The following is a 21,959-nucleotide window of genomic DNA, read 5'->3' on the forward strand; positions in this document are numbered from 1 at the left end:
CAGCCGAGTGAGAAAATGGCGCCGACGCGGGTACCTTATATAGGATCCAAAACCCGCGAGACTCGGAAGGCGGGATGATGACGTTTTGCCTCGATTTCAGATCCGAGTCAGGCGGGAAAAGTCGAGCCTGACTCGGATCGGACTCGGATCGGGGGGGCTCGGGGGGGTTCGGATTTCAGAAATCCGAACCCGCTCACCCCTATTTCACACACACACTGGCTTCTGCCGGCCGGGCATGTGCAGCAGCAGCTGTGCGCATGCCCAATAAGAAAAAAAAAAAACCTGACACAAAAAGCGGCTCAAAGCCGCTGCTTATGAAAGGCATGGAGTGCCAGAAAAAAGCCGTCCGGCTACCGCCCGGTTCTTGCCTGATCGGCCGAAACCGTCATGTGTGAAATAACTCTTAGGGGTGCACTGCTATAGACCATCAATAGGGTTAATTATTAATACTGTGTAATAATACACTATCCGGTGCATAAGGAGACCAGTATGTACATACATATGTCCAGGGCAGTGCTAGGTTCTTCTGCTGCTGCCCCCAGACTCCTGTACTTGCTCCAATGCTCTGGAATGGTGCCCACATCTGAAATAAAAACATTCAGCTCAGACAGGATGGACCTACTGCCACATTTAATGGCTTACTGTGATCGCTGGTCCTGTATATGCTGGGATTACGACACACAATACCAGGGGCGTCTTTAGAGACTAACGCGGCTGGCAGCCACCAAAGCATTAGTAGACTCTAGAAGTCTACTGCGCATGCGCAAAACACTGGAAAAATGGCCGTGGTGCCCATTTTTCTGGCTTCTTGCACAGCGCTGACACCCGGCGTGGGACCTCGGAGAAGTACGTTATAAATAATATGGGTGCAGGGTGTGCGGTGCGAGCTCCCCTGGACCCGGGGGCCCGTGTGCACCGCACATCCTGCACCCATTGTAGATACGCCCCTACACAATACACTTTGTATGACACATATTAAATGCTAATTACGCCCTCTTCATGGACTGGCCACACTCAATCTAAAATCAAGCATTTGGAACCCCCCTCTAGAAATCCTGCATTTGCCACTGCTTTGGACATCCCCCTAATGACTAATTAAGCAAAACAAAATGTATTTAACTTAATTCCCCATAATAATGACGTCATTTTTGGGGTTAAAATGTAATAAGTGTTTGAAAATGGGTTTAAAGTACTGGGTGAGGTATTTTGGGGGGCTGTATGGATCGGACAGGTGTTTTAAACATTTCAGGTGGTTGCAGCAGGCAGAGCCGTAAGTAGACATTTTGGTGCCCTGTGACAGTGAGAGCATTGGTGCCCCCTCCCCTTTTTTTAAATAGGGACATAAGATAGTGCACCTGAAAAAGGGCCATGGCCTCATGGGGAAGAGCCAAGGAAGAGATAGGAGAGGCCAGGAGATGCTGGGGATAAAAGAAGAGGAAGCTACAAGTGAGAATGATAATAAACAGGTAAATTGACAGACCCAAAAGTGCACTTTTAAGACAAAAATATACTTGCACACATTTTAATGTACCCCCCCCCCCAATTTAATTGCAGCATTTATTTTCTCCAAAAAAATAGATTTTTATAATTTTTCCACACTTATACAAATATGCATAACAGTAATTTGACACAGTTTAAAAATCCCAAATACTTTTATTAGGTCCACTAATACACTTCTATATTGATTACCAATGTCAGTTGGCTTTTTATGGGGTACAGGCTGATTTCCCCAAAATGTTCTGAACTTTTCGCTGGTTTCATCAGGCGCAGTTTTCACACAAATGCGTTTTCGCATCTTTTGTAAAGGATAGTGTGAAAAACTGTAACGCGCATAGACGAATGATGCGGAGATATCGCACTAAAACAAGTGAATTGTGCGAAAACTTCTCCGATGCTAAGTTTTTGCTTTTTCGCGGCTAATTGAATCCGGCCCTAAGTGTCCTCCCCCATCTGCCAGATCTACTAATATTTCTGTAGTGCAGGTTGATATTGTTTGGTAATCATATGTGCTGTGTGGATCAGGAATCTAAAGAAGGCTCTTTGTTCTACAATAAAGTCCTGTGAGTGCCAGCTGACTGTGTGCCATTTATAAGAATCACAGATCCAGGAGGGCACATAGGCAAGTACTTGAATCCAGGACTTCTGCCTCTGGAGACTGCTGACTGGGCTACTCTGGCTGTTGGACAGCTCCTTGCCCATACAATAGCACCTAAGGAAGTGAAAAGAAAATAATATTATTATTATAAATGAAAGTTGCAAGAGGGCATTTATAAAGCAATAAATTAATCTCATCTGCAGCCAGAAAACATATGTGTTGCATGCGTTTTATGCAAAGTTAATAGCACACCCAACAACACATTGGAACAATAATTAATGTGTGTACTTTTAACCTTGCAGCCAAGAACTGTTTGTCTACATGCCCTTCAAATCTCCTGCTTTTTATCCTATTGATTTAATGTTTTTATCCCTCACTGTTATTCACACTGTGACATACAGTAATTGCTGCTGTCCCCATGAAGTCTACAGTTCTGATCAGCAGTATAGATTGTTATTGAAGAAAAAGGCATTCCTACTTTTTGTGTCTTGCTCAATTTCAGTGTATCACCAGCTATAAATACCCGCTCTCATGTAACCCATCATTCTTCTCCAGGGTCACAGAAGCACAAAGGCTTATTATAAAACCTGAAAATGTATGCTTTAAAGAACTGATTCTGAGAGCAAAAATATATCAAAATGACAAAAAAGTTCCATATTAATGATGTTCAGGTTTAATGTTCTCACTGTAGGAGAGTTTTACATAATCATGTGTGAATGTTGCCTGGTTCAGACTCTTAGCAAAGCCTTGGCTACTGTGAGTGATACAACATTCACCAGCAACATAAATGTAGGAAGGTCTAACTATAATCTCATGTTCCAGAACTAGAACTGCTTTAGCCAGGTTAAGCAGTTCAAGGGGCAGATGTATCAAACCTAAATGGAGAAGTTGCTCATAGCAATCAACCAACTTCTAAAACCACGTACACACTAGACAATAAATTGAACGATATGAACAATAATGATATCGTTCATCGCGTTCAATATAGTCCAGTGTGTATGCAAGATATCGTTACCGATTCGCACTCCCGCAGATCGTTAACGATGTCTCTCATTGCCCGTACTTGCAGGGCAACCAGACGATATAGTGAGGTTCTACAAGTACGGGGATGAGGGAGGGTGCCAACACTGAACGATATCGTAAACCATATCGTTCAGTGTGTATGCTCAATGTCGTTAATGATATTGAGCCTGGCAGTGCAGGGGAAACACTTAACTATATCGCTCATGGAGCGCAGGGAAAACACTTAACGATATCACTCATGGAGCGCAGGGGAAACACTTAACGATATCACTCATGGAGCGCAGGAGCATATCGTTAAGTGTGTATGAGCCACAACTGTCATTTCCTTGACTGTGCTAGATAAATGACAGTTAGAAGCTGATTGGTTGCTTTGTGTAACTTTTCTCTCCCCAAGGCTTAACACATCGCTCCCTCACTCTCTTACTAGCATAGGGTTTATGTAATTGCTGGACTCTATAGTGAAGCACTATCCTTGAATTAGGAGGCAGTGCGTTTTTAATAGCTGATAGCTCATTAATTCCACTTGAAATTAAAGAGAGTTTACCTCAGTCAAGTTAGAGTATTTTAAAGTTTACATCAAGGCAAATTTTCAGCCACAGATGTGATTGATGATAGCCAACACACGGAGTGAGGAAGCCATTTTGTGGCCTTAATAAATATTAATATCCTTCATAACTACTTATCTACAGCTATAGTATCTATTATGCTTGGGACTTTTAGGCCCAATTCAGATCCGGACGCTAAGAAGCGTTCGCTCGTAGCTGGACGATTTTCGCATTCTGCGCATGCGTATTGCTTCGCAGTGCATGTGCGCGTCACATGGTTGTATTTCACACTGAAGTAGTCGCAGTGCTTGCGGTAGGGTATAGTCTACCTCAAGTGCTGCATTCGCTTCCGATGGTACCCGATGTACCGATGGATGCAAAACTTCCTGGAGATGACGTGCGCTAGTGGGTATATTAAGACAGGCTGGGGGGCATCTGCATATACAAAGCGATCGCACGCCAATACATTGAGGCGTGTGCTTATGCCTTGCCATGCGTTCGCTTGCCATGCTGTCACTTAGCCGAATTTGCATACGCTGGGAACGAGCGAACGCATCTATCGACCGGGTCTGCATCGAGCCCTTTGTGTCTTGTGGATAAAGTTTTGTTCCCATAATTTGTAGCATTAGATGTACATTACACCAAATTAGATTTTAAAACATGATCTGTCACAGTTGCGCTTGGAATTGTTTGTAGAACCGAACTTGAGTTTTGGGCTTAAATGAGACTATTGATGGTCAACAGTAGTATCTGCTTATGGATTGGAACAGATGATACAGAATGTCAGACTGGAACCAATGGAATCAGGTATCGGACTGGAACCAATGGTGCTGGTTATTAGATTGGAACCGATGATACAGGATATCGGACTGGAACCGATAGTATCGGACTGGAACCAATGGTGGTGGTTATTGGATTGGAGCAGATTATACAGCATATCGGACTGGAAGCGATGGTGCTGGTTATCAGATTGGAACCGATGAAACAGGAACTCGGACAGGAACCGATGGTGCTGGTTATCGGATAGGAACCGATGATACAGGATATCGGACTGGAACCAATGGTGCTGATTATCGGATTGGAACCAGAGTGCAGGATCACCAGGATGGAACCGGAGTGCAGGATCAGTGGGATGGAACAGGAGTGCAGGATCAATGGGATGGAAATGGAGTGCAGAGTCAATGGGATGGAACCGGAGTGTCGGATTACCAGAATGGGACCGGATTGTTGGAGCCAGGAGTGCAGCAAGATGGTACTAGTATTTTGAGAGCTCACTGGAAAGCACACAGCTAGGCTATGGACAACACTGCACTGGCAAGTGCTGTGTGCAGGGAGAAGCCTTATATACCCCTGGGAGAGCAGGGATTGATTGCAGGCTGCAGTGAACTGGTCTACTGTTGGTGAATGGACAGTCACCTGACACAGACGGTCATGGCTGTGCCCAGCAGTCAGCTCTGGAGGGAATGCTGCAGACGGAAGCCAGTGAGTATGTTGGAAGCTGCAGGGAGAAGTGCCGAACGAAATCACAGAAGATCTGCCACAGACCCGGAGCATGGAATTAGGAACCAGGTAAGTGACCCAGCAACTGCAGCAAACAATGAGGTTTATGACAGTACCCCCCCTCCCCTCCCTTTTAGAATTAGCCTCAGGATGCTTCTTGGCTTTGTGGGAGCACTGTACCTGACATAGAAAATCTTCAATGATGATAACTGGAAAGGCTGTAATAACATGAAGTAGAGGATCCTACACAAATTGTAAGACTTGAATGACCAGAGGATTGAGTATTAGAAAAACTTGGAAAACTGGGTAGATGATGAAGTCTGATGACCAGAATACTCGGATGAACCACTGTATGAAGAAGACAGAAAAGTATATGGAATTACAAAAAAAAGGGGGGAGGTTTAAAAGACCAAGAAGAACTCTATAGTGGGAGCACTCTTATAGCAAGAATTAAAGAGTTAATTAGCTGTTGTGGGGACTGATAGAATATATAAATAGAGAGAGATATTAACAAACAGATGAGGTCAAAAGTTGAGAAGTATAAGTAATATGTCACATATCACATAATAATAATATTGTTTTTGTTATGTTAAATGTGACATATTACTCATACTTCAGCTAATTAACTCTCCAATCAGCTGTCCTATTCCCTAAGGGCATGACAGTTGAAAGCAGAAGTGAATGGCTGTACTGGTATTAGCCGTTGTTTCTAGGGGTTGCTGTACAACATAGGTCTACACTTCTTATCCAATGCCTATGGTTAGATGGGAAGCAGCAGAACTTAGGCCCTCATTCAGAGCCACTCGCAAACAGCAGTACGCTTGTTGCGTTCCGATGTTGACTAACCGCGCATGCGTTGGTGTAACACTGCGCATGTGCGTACGGCAGATTGCGAGTTTTTTTGGTCTCGTTCGTCAAATAGCGTACAGGAAGTGACCTGTCAAATGTGATTGACAGAACAGGGCGTTTTTGGGTGTTGACGGGGGTGGAGATGGAAAAACGCAGGCGTGGCGAGGCGTTTTTGGGGCGTACATACATTAGCAGATGCGAGCGTAAAATGTGTACGGACCGACTCATACGTCACTGGATGATCCTCTTTCCCTTCAAAATGCTCGCACAGCTTAGGGTTTGGATTAGTCGACCACATTGGCGATGGCCTTCACCTCCATCCCGGCACTCCTCGATGTTGCTGCGATTAATCGCGGGTGGTCTGAACAGCAATTAGTGGTGGATTGAAAACCGGCTTGGTATGTGTATTGAAAGTAGTTTTTTGTGTTAGCACAAAAGCGTACGCAGGTGGAAATCATAGCTGCTAATGTGATGATTACACAATCAATTTACGTACATTTGTAGTAGTTTCTTTGTGGCTCAATTTGTTGGTTAGGGCCTATTGTAACAATAATGTCATCATGTTTTTTTAGTTTTTCCCTTTTTCTTTTGGCCTGTTGAATTTGCCTCGTTATGTTAAATTTGAAACGTTTCTTAAAGAGCCCTTTTTTGGGGGGGCATGTAAAATGTGGTTCTTGCCAGTTTGTGCCTTTTGGCCCAGGATTAAATGTAATCCATTGTGACAAAAATGTGAGAATACAATGTCAGGTTTTTTTTTTTTTTTTTATTGCTCAAAGAAAAAATCACAATTCAAAAATTTTTGCCCAAAACTTTTTTGCAGGGTTCATTTCCAAAGTTACAATAATTGGGCCAAAATAAAAGATTTATGAAATGTAGAACACAAAATTAAAAACAATTCACAAGAAAGGAGAGGGAAGTTTTGACCAGAAAGGAATATGAGCCAAGCACAGAAGGAGTGTGGGAAAAGTCGCCATTGCTTTCAACGTTTTTTCACTTGTTTGGCTGGGGGAGGGAGGGCGCCAGACCGGGTCCGGGATGTCATCGGGCTTGCCTGTCCAGAGGCAGATGTTGTGGCCTCTGGACTAGGCACAGGGCTAGGCACATTTGGAGGATTGGCTGATGTTGTGCCAGAGGTGGAGGATCCTGATGTTCCGGCAGGAAGGGAGGTCGGCTCCACCATGTGCTGGCGAACGAGCTGCTCCAGGGCATTGGCGATGCGGATGTTGGCCCTGGTATTTTCCGCCAGGGCCTGACCAATGGTCACGTTGGCCGCAGCATTTTGCTCCAGGGCCTCAGCCACCCGTAGCAGACTGGCGTCCATCCTCTGCAGAATCTCCATATGGAAATCCGATTTGAAATTGAGTTCTGTGAGGAGGGCCACTGCCTGCGAGGGGGATTGCCCAGGACTGGCTTCTGCAGGGTCCTCAGCCGGATGTACTGGTTCCTCCCCTGCAGAGCCAGCAGAAATTCGGCGGCCAAGGCTCCCCTCTGGAGCAGACTCATCCGCCTGTGTCTCTGTTCGGAAAAATTAGAAAAGACTCACATTAGAATCTACATATTGGCCCACTAACATTTCAGAGTTGGTGACATCACAAGATTTACCTGGGACAACATGAGGAGCCGCAAAGTCTGGCATGTCCGTATCCATGTTGGACACGCCAAACACCTCCACAGGCTGCACACACCCCTGTGCCAGCTCTTCTAAATCCGTCAACTCCAATGACACAGGGGTGGGACCCCCACCTGTCCCCCTTGCATGCCTAGCCCTGTCCGCGAGTTTTTGCTTTAGGCGATATTTGAAGTCGCCTCATCTGTGGCCATTGTTTCCCTGGTCTGTAGCCATGTCTGAGGTCCAAACAAGAAATACACCAGAATTTAAATGTGTTTTCGTGACGTATTTATACATGCATCCTTATTTTGGGGCCGCATCATTGATTGTGCGTTCCTATGATCCCTCCTTAATTTGTGCGGGAAACGAAACACTATTTATGGCTTGGTGTGTCTCGAGTCGAGGTGGCGTTTTTGGATTGTTGGAGGTTACCTTGGTTGGAGTTTCTTGTTTGCGGATAAAGGAGTTGGCGTTTGGAGTTTATTTTGTTTGCTAGATTTGCGTTTTTATTTTCCGTTCGCTTTTTTTGTATATTTTTTTTTGGCCTCGTTTCTTGATTTGGTAAGTTTTGTGAAGTCTAACTTTGGTTCAATTGGTGTCTCATTGTGTTTCTTCTTGTTTTTAATTTTTTGATCCCTAATTTCATATCTTGTAGCTTTTTTTTAATTTCGGACCCAAAGACCTTTTGATTTGGAATCTTATATATTTGCTCTTGGTAAGTCCATTTTTTATCTTGTATTTGCGAACTAATTAGCGCATATTTCTCAGTTTGTTTATTAACTTGTATTTGCGAACTAATTAGCGCATTTTTCTCTGTTTGTATAGTGACTTGTATTTGCGAACTAATTAGCGCATTTTTAAATGCTTATTAATCCTGTAAAATTTTTTGTGGTTGCCCTTTCGCTTTTTTGGCTTACATTTCAACCCATTTTGATGTACTGTGTGCAATGTCGTTTTGCTCTTTGGCCAAATGTGTGTTTCGCATATTTTAAGTTTTGTCTAGCACAAAAGTTTGAAACATAAATGCACAGACTAAAATTTTACAAATTATTTTTGGGATTAATTTCAGTTTGGACGTATCATGAAAATACCCCGGCATGTAAGCAGCAATGGATGGTATCATCAAGCTAAGTTGTTCTTAATTTTCTTTTGGGGTGGGTCCAAAGCCTTACATTCCAATCTTGCCATTTCAGGTTGATCTTGGGCGGATTGTTCTGGCCATGCTCCCGGAAGCCGACCAACCTCAATCTCGTCCCAGGCGTAGGCATCGTAGGCGTGCTAGGCCCCAGATATTTCTAACACGTGTCACCCTTTTTGGAATGCCCGATGATGAGGTTTTAAGACGCTACCGTCTTCCTCCCAAAATCATCATAGACACTCTCTCATTAATAGAGAGTGATCTTGAGCGGTAAATTGACAGTCCAACAGCAATACCACCACTTACGCAATTTATGGCGGTGTTACATTTCTGTGCCTCAGGATCGTTTCAAACAACGGTGGGAATAGTGGCGGGCATCTCACAATCCTCCTTTTCCAGGATACAGTCCAACAGCAATACCACCACTTACGCAATTTATGGCGGTGTTACATTTCTGTGCCTCAGGATCGTTTCAAACAACGGTGGGAATAGTGGCGGGCATCTCACAATCCTCCTTTTCCAGGATCCTGAGGGCAGTGATGGAGGCACTTTTCAAGCACCTCCATCATTTTATTAAAATGCCTTTGGATATGGGTGCCCTTAGTGTGGCCAAGGCCAATTTTTACCAAATAGCTGGCTTCCCACACATCATAGGGGTTGTGGATGGTACTCACATACCACTTCAGCCTCCAGCACGGCTGGAGGCAATATTTCGCAACCGTAAACACTATCACTCCCTGAATGTAATGGTGGTATGTGATGCCTCCCTCCAGATCCTGTCCCTGAATGCAAAATTACCAGGAAGTGCACATGACTCCTTCGTCATCCGGCAATCAGGGATATGGCACAAATTAAACAACCTCCAAGCTGGTGATGCGTGGCTTCTGGGTAAGTGTAGACCTTTAGTACATAACAATGTTAAGCTTGATACACAGTGATCCTGATGTTGTCTATTCTTTTTCACAGGAGACAGTGGATACCCTTGCATGCCCTGGCTGCTCACTCCTTATTTGGCTCCCACACCAGGTCCACAAAGTGAGTTTAATACCGCACTTACAGCCACCAGGCATGTGGTGGAGCGCTGTATCGGCCTTTTAAAAGGCCGATTCAGATGCCTCCACCGCTCTGGTGGCGAGCTCATGTATTTGCCGGATATGGTTTAGAAAATTGTGGTTCTGTATGGGATCTTTCACAACATCGGCATAAGGAGTGGTGTTCCAATGCAGCCAGAGGATGCCTTACCTGAGGATGGCCCCCCCGAGGTTGGTCGGAGGTCAGTATGTGGCGGGGCCATACGCGATGATGTGGTGGCCCGATATTTTAGGTAATTATTGACCAAACAACAGTGTGTATACCCAATGTGTTACGGTTTTTTAGCGTTCATCTTTTTTGATATTAATTCTTGCACCATCTTCTGTTTGTTTGCATAATCTTTGGCACTCCCACGATGACTACTTCCTGCTACCCTTCAAAAACCTTTATGTGGAAACTTCTGGAATATATTCTGACACCAATATTGCAACGCCATATTTTTGAAATCATGTGGGCATGGACCTTCGTCAACCAGTTCTTGATTTGTTGTGTGTTTGTTTCGTGTTTTTGGTATGTGGTGTATTTCTGATTATCACTGTGTGTTTTGTTTGTGAGTGACCACTTTGTATTTTGATTTCTGTTGTGAATAAATATTTGGAGAGTGTAATTTGTTTCCTTTTTGGGCACATTAGAAGCAAGTGTAAACAAACTCCCAAACGTTAATTTTACCTAAGGGGTAACCCAGTAATGAAGCAAGTGGAGCTAAAATGTAATATGTTTTCGGTGTACTAACCAACACACCAAGGAATCCTGTACAATCAGTTGCCTTCGTAAGATTGTCCTAAGCAGTTTGGCCACCAAATAGGAACCTGAAAAATGGTGTAAACTATCATGTTGACCACCACAAAAAAGGAAAATGACATTGGTACTGGGAGGTGTTTCTTGTGCCTGTTTGCATTCAAAATACAACACACAATCTGTAGTGAGATTCTGTGGCAATCCTTGCTTGAAGAGTCTACTTATGTCAGTGTAAAGAATCTTGGATTTACTCCAAATGCATGAGACAGAGCTTGATTTATAACTGATTTATTATGAAACAATTAGAAAAAAATAAAAAAAAAATACTAATTCCGAAGGAGGACCAACAGATGGTCAAGGCCCTGCAGAAGCCCGGTGACCTGCTCCCGCATACGGGCCACACAATGATAGATTTGTGCCCGACGCCTCTGTTCCTCTGTGGGTGACAAAAGTTTTGGGATTAATAAATCGATAATGAAGCAACATCCTAAAAAAACACAAAACAAGCAAACCAAAACTTAAAAGCTTGTGGGCAAAAAAAAATTACACGGATAAAACCCAGCACCCCAAAATGTCGTAGGCCAAAAATACAAGGGCCCTAAAAAAATGCACACAGGTGTGATATGTGTATGGTGACATCAGCAGGAACAGGTAAAGACAACCCCCAAAAATACCCTAAGGCGACAGAAAGCCAACAAAAATGGGGACGACACATGATTACATACAAACAGTTTGTGGTGGCCAAAATAAAATTTCAAAACATACCGTTCTCCAAAACGCCACAGCCAGAAGCCACTCCCTGGACCACCTCGGAGGTGGCTACATTCCCCAAACCTAGGGGCAGGGTGTTTGAGGAATCCTGGGAGGGGGTATTTGGAGGAGGGACGGATGGAGGAGAGGGGGAATTGGGCTGGAGGGGAAGTAGACCGGAAATCTCGGCCACAGGGTCTGGGGAGGAGGGGGTAATTGAGGAATTGGGGGTTGGAGAGAGGGGCCGGGACCGGCGTCTTGTCTGGCGATGCCGCCGTAGTCTTTGCTGTGCCCCTAAAAAATGAAAAAAATATTGTGGTTAGTTTCAACAGGAATCCAAAAAAAAACAAAAAACAAAAAACAAAAAAACAATGACTAAATAGGACAGACATGAAAACATGCACATGCAGATATGACTACAAGGACTCAATAGGACAGACATGAAAACATGCACATGCAGATATGACTACAATGACTCAATAGGACAGACATGAAAACATGCACACGCAGTTAGGGCCCACAAGATAAACTTGAAAACCACAGTCCATAACATTTACTTTCCGCAATCTGCATGCGAAAGCATGCCAGCAAGCGGGGCGTCCGCCGGTGCAGGTCCGACCACCTGCGCTCCAGCTGGCCAATATGTCGGCGTGAGCCGAAGGAGCGCAGGCGTCGACGTACCTCCGCATATGCGGAACGCTTTCGCCTATTGGAGATGGGTGGAGGCTGACTGGTGATCCGCCTGTCCATCACCTCCGTCAGCACCAGCAGTTCGCGCCTGGTGAATGCGGCGGATCTCATGATGGCAATGGTGTTTTTTTGGCAAAATATTTTTAATAAAGCACCCCAAAAAAATTTGATTGGCTAATGTATTTGGGAAATTAACAGGACAAATTCTATTGGTTAGTGTATGAGTCATGTGTTCGACAGGGCCACAAATCTCTTGAGAGTTATGATAGGCTTGATGCAGTGACATGCGTAAGCAAATTTAAATAAAGAAATGAACCACAGAAAAATTGTGGGGAGACAAACAAATAGAACAATTGTTTAATTGGGGCTAACATGTCTTTTGAACAATAAAAGCGAAGGTTTCAGCCGTACGTATTCTGCGAGAAAATACAAACACGGACAAGATTAAAGTTTATTGCATTGTGTTGAAAAAAAAAAAAATTAAGCTAATTGATACATTGATTGGCATGATACGATTGAGGGAGGTAGGCAGAAAAAACGAGCAGGTCATCGGAATCTGACAGTCCCACTTCCGGTTTGTACTTGTGCGTGCGTTCCCTTCAAGCCATTTCGGGGATGTACGCTCGCTATTTGGCACGCTCGTTAGTTAGAGGAGGGGTCGGCTGAGTTTGGGGCGTTTTTTTTGCTGCGTACGAAAATACGAGCGAGTGCTTGAATTTAAATATTTTTTTACGTACGCCGAACGTACGTACGCCCAATTGCGAGTGGGTCTGAATCAGGGCCTTAATGTACAACAGTTCTCCACATCTCTGACTTTATTCTGACCTTTCAGTCAGTTGGTGTTAGAAATCTAGAGCTTCATTCATCATTAATGCTTCATATCAACCAGCCTTGGGTAAACAATTGATCCTCATTTCCGGATCGTGGGTGCATTTTATATTCTTATTATTTTCTAATTTTGTCTATTATTGTATTATTGTTTAGTAATATTTTGCAGCCTAAGAGGTACTTAGGACTATATCTGATTGTCCTCTTAGCCTCACTTATTAGCACTTTCCTATATCCCTGTATTGTTTTCCTTTGTAAGTCTATTTTATTATTTTGGTAGTTGATAATAAAAGTTAATTCTTGCTAAAAGAGTGCTACCATAGAGTTATTTTTGGTGTTTTAGACCTCCCCACCACAATCCCACAATATATTTAGAGTATCAATGTAATGTGAATTAGTGGATATCAGTGGTATCTGAGGTGTGCGGGCCACACCCGGGTTTCACCCTTGGTGGGGGTGACACCAAAATCCTGGCTCCTCTGCAGTGACAGGAGCTGAGTGCTGCAGTGTGACTTTCTCCTGCATCACCCGGCTCCTGTCATAGAAGTGGAGCCGACAGTGCTGACAGCCCAGTCTCCGGGGGCAGCCCAGCATCTCTGGTGATGCTGGGCTGCCCCTGGAGTGATGTTATCGGGATCCCCCATGACACCACACCCCTTTATTCAGGCCATTCTCCTTTTCGGCCACCCGTGCCCCCGGGGCACACAGGGTATCCAGAGTGCGCATCGGGTGTCACCAGACCCTGTGACACCTCTAGTGGATATAGCATCCATATTAGCAGTGCCTATTTGGGTGGTTCTTGACTTGTGCGGTGATATCCCTCCTTTTCTCCTTGTGATTATTCTAAGTATACCCTATTCTCATGTCCCTGGATACAGATTTTGAACTGCTTTTCCTGGAGAGTTGGAAGCCCTTAGCATATTGCCCATTGATGCTTGATTTTTACTGAGCAATCTGGGCAGAAGGAATTGAACGTTTGGATGACCCCACATGGGCTGTCTTTGGGCCAAATTTCCTAAATACAGCTTCACTAAAAGTAAATCCTAGTGCATTGGATTATCAGACTCAATGAGTAGATTAGCCCACTCCATGATAGTAAGGTATTGATTAACCATGTGTGGTATTATGCCAGATCTCCATTGAAGTAGGTAAATGATAAAGAATCAGATGAGTTCTGTGAGGTTGAAGATTGTGATGCACATACGGGAGCAGAACTTCTGATTGGAGAGAAGATGCCATCTCTGGAACGGATGGGCTGAAGTCCCTAACTGGGACAAACAGAACACTTGAAGGCCCGTCCTGAGGCAGGTCGCTTGAAGCCCTCATTTGGATTGAGGCACTTGCAGGGGCAATGGGCTCTGGACATTTTGACAAGAAAGCAAAATCTGAATCCCTTCTTGAGGTAGCAGACTGAAATCTATTACTTGGATAAGCTGATTGAATCGGATTGAGGGCCTGATTCAGAGCTGCTCATAAGCGGCCGCTTGTTCGCTCCGAGCGATGTTTGCACAACTGCGCATGCGTATGGATCGTAATACGCATGCGCGAACCAGTCAGTGCGGCCAAAAATTGTTTGTTCACTAAATAGCAAATGCCTGCTATTTTGAGTGACAGGAGGAGACGTATGTGGGTGGTAACAGGGGAAGGTGCTTGAAAACGGGGAGTGGAGATCCGATCGCAGGCGTGCTTAAAGCAGCGTCATTGACCACGTCACTGGGTTATTTTATAGTCAGAACTGCTCACAAGATTGCGGTAGGAAAAACCAACCACAAGAATAGCGAGCAGTTCATACGCTGGTCGATGTACTCGATTAATCTAATAAATAGCGGACATGACGTAGGATGCGAGAGGCCAGGGGGCGTAGTTTTCCAAAAAACGACCGCATGTTTGGTTCGCTCGTTCAGACCTAGAGGCGTGAACAGACCGCTAAGAGCGAACGGTTCATTTGAATAGCGTCCGGCTCTGAATGAGGTCCTGAGTTCAGAGATGCTTGAATCGGCTGGTACCGAAGAAGATAACTCTGGATTGGAATCAAAGTCAGAACTGAAAGAGTCTTCAGACGGACGTTACCGGATTGGGGGCCTGATTCAGAGCTGGACTGTCTGACAATAGCGCTCGCTCTGAATCAGGGCCCTCCCACCCACAGCTTATGCGAGCGGCCAAAAAGATGGTCGCGATGATCAAGACCATCGCGACCATCGGGCTGCGACGAGACCCTGCGGTAGGGTCTCGCTGCCGCAAGCCCAGGAGTGCTTTTGGCTCTATCAGAGCCAAAAGCACTCCCACTGACATCACTAGTGATGTCAGTGGGGCTGGCCCCAGACCGTAGGCGTTCCCATGGGAACGCCTCCGTCTGAGCAGCAACGCCCCCGGCATGCCCACCAAAGGGGGCGTGCTGTCACTCACCATTGACAGCATGTCCCCTTTGGTGCGAGACCCTCCGTCATGCGCATGCGCACTAGGGCACCATCAACCCGCTTGCGAGCGCTCAGCGAGCGGGTCTGAATCAGGCCTTGAGTCCGGTAGACACTTGAATTGGTTAGAACCGAAGGAGACAGACCTGGATTGTAATTGGAATTACTTGAAGCAGTTGGAAGTGGAGAAGTATTCGGACAGATGGATGGGACCAGATTGAGTCCAGAGAAACTTGAATTGGCTAGAACTGGAAGACTAGAGTCCCTGACTGGGACTATTGCACTTGAGACCCCTCCTGGGGTTAAGTCTGAGGTAATGGGTGTTGTTGGCTGCTGTGTAATCTGTGCTGCTGTGTGATGGGTGCTGTGCTGGGAGAGGGGAGCTGGGTCAAAGGCAGAACTAGCAACAGTGCTAGGTGCACCAGCAAAAATCTTGTTTAGGGTAGGGGTGTGCACTGGCCACTTTTCGTGTTTTGTGTTTTGGTTTTGGATCTGGATTGGTTTTGCCAAAACCACCCTTCCGTGTTTTGGGTTCTGGGTTTTGTGTTTTGGATCTGTATTTTTTTGAAAAAAAGCATAAAAACAGCTAAAATCACAGAATTTGTGGATTTTTCTGCTCCTATGCTATTATTAACCTCAATAATCTTAATTTCCACTCATTTCCAGTCTATTCTGAACACCTCACACCTCACAATAGTGTTTTTATGTCCAAAATCTTGCACCGAGGTAGCTGGATGACTATGCTAAGCGATACGAGTGGGCGGCACAAACACGTGGCCCATCTAGGAGTGACACTGCAGTGGCAGACAGGATGGCAGTTTGAAAAACTAGGCCCCAAACAGTACATAATGCAAAGAAAAAAAAGAGGTGCAAGACGGAATTGTTCTTGGGCCCTCCCACCCACCCTTATGTTGTATAAACAGGACATGCACACTTTAACAAACCAATCATTTCAGCGCCAGGGTCTGCCACACGACTGTGGCTGAAATGATTGGTTCGTTTGGGCCTCTACAAAACAAGCTGGCAATTAATCTGTCCCTGCACAAACTGGCTCTACGGAGGCAAGATGTCGTCCTCATCCTCCTCATCCACCGATTCCTCACCCTCTTCAGTGTTGTGTACATCCTCATCCTCACAGACTATTAACTCGTCCCCGCTGGAATCCACCACCACAGGTCCCTCTGTACGTTCTGGAGGCTGGTCTCCCTGGAAGAGTTGATAATTCATTTTTATGAATATCATCTTCTCCACATTTTGTGGAAGCAACCTCCTACGCCTTTCGCTGACAAGGTTCCCAGCTACACTAAACACTCTTTCGGAGTACACACTGGAGGGGGGGCAACTCAGGTAAAATAGAGCCAGTTTGTACAGGGGCCTCCAAATTGCCTCTTTTTCCTGCCAGTACATGTATGGACTGTCTGACATGCCTACTTGGATGCTGTCACCGATGTAATCCTTTAACAGACAGACGCACGCTTGTCGCTGCTGCATTGAGGATGCAGGTGCGGCTACAGCCCACACAATTCACAAAGACAGAAAAAAAAAGAATTTTTTATTTTTTGTGAAGCGCACTTTGAGGGTTACACCACCCTTTAACAGACAGACGCACGCTTGTCGCTGCTGCTTTTAGGATGCAGGTGCGGCTACTGCGCATACATTTCACACACAAACACAGAAAAAATGAAGATTATTTTATTTTGTTGGAGCGCACTTTAGGGGTAACACCACCCTTTAACAGACAGACGCACGCTTGTCGCTGCTGCTTTGAGGACTGTATCATATGCAGTGACAGTAGACTTGTCAGAAATTGTTGGCACGTCCTTCAGTCCGGACCAGATGTCCAAACCGGCCCTTGACTTATGACACAGGCGCATGCTTGGCGCTGCTACTGTGTTGATGCACATGTGGCTACATCGCACACAAGTCACAAACACATAAAAAAATAGTTTTTATTTTTTGGAGTACTTTGAGGGTTACACCACCCTTTAACAGACAGACGCACACTTGTCGCTGCTGCTTTGAGGATGCAGGTGCGGCTACAGCCCATACAATTCACAAAGGCAGGTAAAAAAAGTAGAATTTTTTTATTGTTTGTGGAGCGCACTTTGAGGGTTACACCACCCTTTAACAGACAGGCGCACACTTGTTGCTGCTGCTTTGAGGATGCAGGTGGAATCTAGACGGGATTTGGAACCGGGGACACACTACCTCCATCAATTGTCTAAATCCCACTGCACTAATGGCGGATACCGGACACACGTCTAACACAAACATAGCAGTCAAGGCCTCAGTTATACGTTTTGCTTCAGGATGACTGCTGTCGTACTTCATCCTCCTCGCTAGGGTTGGAGGGTCAATTGTTTAGTAAAAGTAGTGGTGTTCCTACTTCCTCTCTGGGATGATGAACAACTCCCAGCAGCAGCAACAGCACTAGGAGGAAGTGGTTCTTGATCTTTCCCTATTTTATTTTTATCGGAGAAAGTTTGGTCGTCCATTTATGTTATATTGGTATATACGTGCGGCTAAGGCGCACACAAACACAGAAAATATTTTTTTATTTTTGTTGGAGACTAGTGCACTTTGTGGGTTACACCACCCTTTAAGAAATGAGCCAGCCGGCCCTTTACTTATGGGACACAGGCGCACGCTTGGCGCTGCACCCTTTGTTGATGCACGTGCAGCCACAGTGCACACAATTCACAAACAGAAAAAATATTTTTTTATTTTTTTTGTAGTGCCCTTTGGGGGTTACAGCACCGTTTAACGGACAAGCCAGCCGACCCTTTACTTATGACACAGGCGCACGTTTGGCACTACTTTGTTGATGCACGTGCTGCTACTGCGCACACAATTCACAAACACAAAAAAATATATTTTTTTATTTTGTTTGGAGTGCCCTTTGGGAGTTACAGCACCCTTTAACGGACAAGCCAGCCAGCCCTTTACTTATGGGACACAGGTGCACGCTTGGCGCTGCTCCTTTGTTGATGCACGTGCAGCCACAGTGCACACAATTCACAAACACAGAAAATATTTTTTTATTTTGTTTGGAGTGCACTTTGGGGGTTACAGCACCCTTTAATGGTCAAGCCAGCCGGCCCTTTACTTATGACACAGGCGCACGCTTGGCACTACTTTGTTGATGCACGTGCTGCTACTGCGCACACAATTCACAAACACAAAAAAATATATATTTTTATTTTTTTTGAAGTGCACTTTGGAGGTTACAGCACCCTTTAACGTTCAAGCCAGCCGGTCCTTTACCTTTGACACAGGCGCACGCTTGGTGCTACTTTGTTGATGCACGTGCGGCTACTGCGCACACAATTCACAAACACAGAAAAAATATTTATTTTTTTTGCACTTGAGGGGAGCACCCCTGATGGACAGAGCACCCCCTGGACAACACTACAGCACCCCTTTAGGACTGGAACACTGCACAGGACTTTGGAGTGGACACAGCCCCTATGGACAACTGACTGCACAACACAGTCCAGCCAGCCCCTATGGACTTTGGAGGAGTGGACACAGTCCCTATGGACAACAGCAGCACAGCACAACACAGCCAGCCCCTATGGACTTTGGAGAAGTGGACACAGCCCCTATGGACAACAGCAGCACAGCACAACACAGCCAGCCCCTATGGACTTTGGAGGAGTGGACACAGCCCCTATGGACAACAGCAGCACAGCACAACACAGACAGCCCCTATGGACTTTGGAGGAGTGGACACAGCCCCTATGGACAACAGCAGCACAGCACAACACAGCCAGCCCCTATGGACTTTGGAGGAGTGGACACAGCCCCTATGGACAACAGCAGCACCGCGCAGCACAGCACAGCACAGCACAGCACAACACTACACTACACAGCCCAGCCAGCCCTAACTCCCACCCTCCCTCTTCACTGTCCACAGCCGAGTGAGAAAATGGCGCCGACGCGGGTACCTTATATAGAATCCAAAACCCGTGAGACCCGGAAGGCGGGATGATGACGTTTTGCCTCGATTTCAGATCCGAGTCAGGCGGGAAAAGTCGAGCCTGACTCGGATCGGCCTCGGATCGGGGGGGCTCGAGGGGGTTCGGATTTCAGAAATCCGAACCCGCTCACCCCTAGTTTAGGGCATCAAATTGGTTAGGGCCAGCTCTGGCCATGTATATCAGAACAATGTTTAGAGGCACCCAGCTCTCTGCACCTGCTCCTACACATACAGTCAGCGATGCCTATTGTAAGTGTGGGAGCAGGTGTAGAGAGGAATTGTGACTGTTGTTGCTGCTGCTAACTGATTAATATAATCTGCTAAGAGCCTTATTCAGAGTTAGACCTAAATGGCAATTTGCGGCCACAAGTTGCATTCTTTATTTGTGTGCATTCACGTCTTTTCTCATCGCAGGTTTTTTTTACAGCCGCAAGTCTGACTTGGTACTGTATAGGACTAGGGGGCATGTATGTTAGGGGCTGAGTAAAAGGTTTTGGTGGGTGGAAGGGCTCCATTGTGTACGTTTACCTAGGGTGTCCAGAAATCTTGCACTGGCCCTATGTGTGGGAGCAATTTTGGGTCACCCATGAAGGATCCAGATGAGGCAGCCAATTTATACGATCGCCATAGGATTATACTAGGCAGGAAAGACAATGCTTTGAACTGAAGACTCATAATGGCAGAGATATGAATACTAGATGAGATCCTTGCAAGTTCACCAGAACCATGCATTTTTCACTCTGCACAGAGGGCCTGATTCAGAGCCGCTCGTAAGCGGCCGCTCGTTCGCTCCGAGCGATGTTCGCACATCTGCGCATGTGTATGGGTCGTAATGCGCTTGCGCCAACCAGTCATTGCGGTCGGAAATCGTGGGTTCGCAAAACAGCGAGGGCCTGCTAATTTGAGTGACAGAATGAGGCGTTTGTGGGTGGTAACAGGGGAAGGTGTTTGAAAACGGGGACTGGAGATCCGAACGCAGGCGTGCCAAACGGTCAAAACGGGCGTTTAATGGGAGTGCATAATTAGTAAGGGAGTGTCATCGATGACATCACTTGGTTGTCTTTTAGCCTGAACTGCTCGCAGTGATTGCGGGAAGTAAAACCTACCACAAGCACTGCGAGCAGTTCAGAAGCCTTTCGATGTACTCGATTCATCTAATAAATAGCGGAGATGACGTATGATGTGAACGGCCAGGGGGCGTCTTTACAAAATAGCGAGCGCATGTTTTGTTCGCTCGCTCAGACATAGAGGCGTCAACAGACCGCAAAGAGCGAGCGCTCAATTTAAATAGCCGGCCCCTTTTTCTGAACGACCGTTCGCAAATAGCGTCCGGCTCTGAATCAGGCCCAGAGTACCAGGTGAGGCGGCCATTTTGGGTGCACTTGATTGGTTACAAAGGGCCTGATTCAGAGCCGTTCGCTATTTGCGGTCGTTCGTTCAAAAACAAGGGGTGGCTATTCAAATGATCCGTTCGCAAATTGCAGTCTGTTCACACCTCTAAGTCTGAACGAGCGAGCAAAACATACGCTCGTTTATTTGATAAAAATGCCCCCTGGCCGCTCGGACCATACGTCATGTCTGCTATTTATTAGATTAATCGAGTACATCGTACAGCGTATGAACTGCTCGCTATTCTTGTGGTTGGTTTTTTCAACCGCTATTTTGCGAGCAGTTCTGAGTTAAAAAAAACCAAGTGACGTGGTCAATGACGCTGCTATATTAATTATGCACTCCCTTAAAACGCCCATTTTGACCTTTAAGCACGCCTGCGTTCGGATCTCCACTCCCCGTTTTCAAGCACCTTCCCCTGTTACCACCCACATACGCCTCATTCTGTCACTCAAAATAGCAGGCACTCGCTATATAGCGTACAAATGATTTTCGGCCGCACTGACTGGTTCGTGCATGCGTACTAAAAACCGTACGCATGCGCAGATGTGCGAACATCGCTCGGAACGAGCGTACTGCCGCTAGTGAGTGGCTCTGAATGAGGGCCAATGTGCGAATCAGCAATACATACAAGGATAAAATGAATAGTGATCTAACAGGATACCCACTACATAAACAATCCAATGTATTGTTCATCCTGCCCATTATTATATTATTATAAAAAATTATACACTTTTTTTTTTAAACTACCCTGGTATTTCCTCACATTGCTCCTGTCATTACCCTGTTTGGTTGCTTTCTGGATAACTTGTTTTCAGATAACAGGGGCCAAATGTAAAAGGGTGAAGGGTGACACTTTTTAAGCTCGGCCAATGTAACAGAGGCCCTGATTCAGAGCCGGACGCTCTGACAGAGTGCTCGCTCTGAATCAGGGCCGTTTGTTTGTTTTTTTTAGAACGGCCGCGACCATCGGGCTTGCGACGAGACCCTTGTGGTAGGGTCTCGTTGCCGCAAGCCCCAGAGAGCTTTCGACTCAAACAGAGCCGAAAGCTCTCCCACTGACATCACTTGTGATGTCAGTGGGGCCGCCCCCAGATGGTAGGCGTTCTCATGGGAACGCCTCCGTCTGGGCAGCCACCCCCCCGGCCCGCACACCACAGGGGGCGTGCTGTCACTCAACATCGACAGCACGCCCCCTTTGGTGCGAGACCTGGAGCGACGGCTTGCGCTCTCGGCCACCATCGACCCGGTTGCGAGCGCTGAGCGCTTGCGACCGGGTCTGAATCAGGCCCAGAGTCCGAGAAAATGCAAACTCTCATG

The 21,959-nt window shown here is 45.9% G+C and overlaps 1 protein-coding gene across 1 annotated transcript in view; it reads right to left on the reverse strand.

The window, feature by feature from the left end:
* Nucleotides 1-2,191: 2,191 nt before the first annotated feature.
* The window catches only part of LOC148542524 (urotensin-2 receptor-like), a 130,396-nt gene continuing 110,628 nt past the window's right edge, over nt 2,192-21,959 (reverse strand). Inside the window, exon 3 of the mRNA XM_088468484.1 lies at nt 2,192-2,209. The gene's annotated coding sequence lies outside the window, so the exon portion shown is untranslated. The remainder of the gene's footprint in view (nt 2,210-21,959) is intronic.

This window comes from Taudactylus pleione, unplaced genomic scaffold (genome assembly GCF_031769625.1).
Source record: "Taudactylus pleione unplaced genomic scaffold, aTauple2 ptg000012l, whole genome shotgun sequence".
Classification (NCBI taxonomy): domain Eukaryota; kingdom Metazoa; phylum Chordata; class Amphibia; order Anura; family Myobatrachidae; genus Taudactylus; species Taudactylus pleione.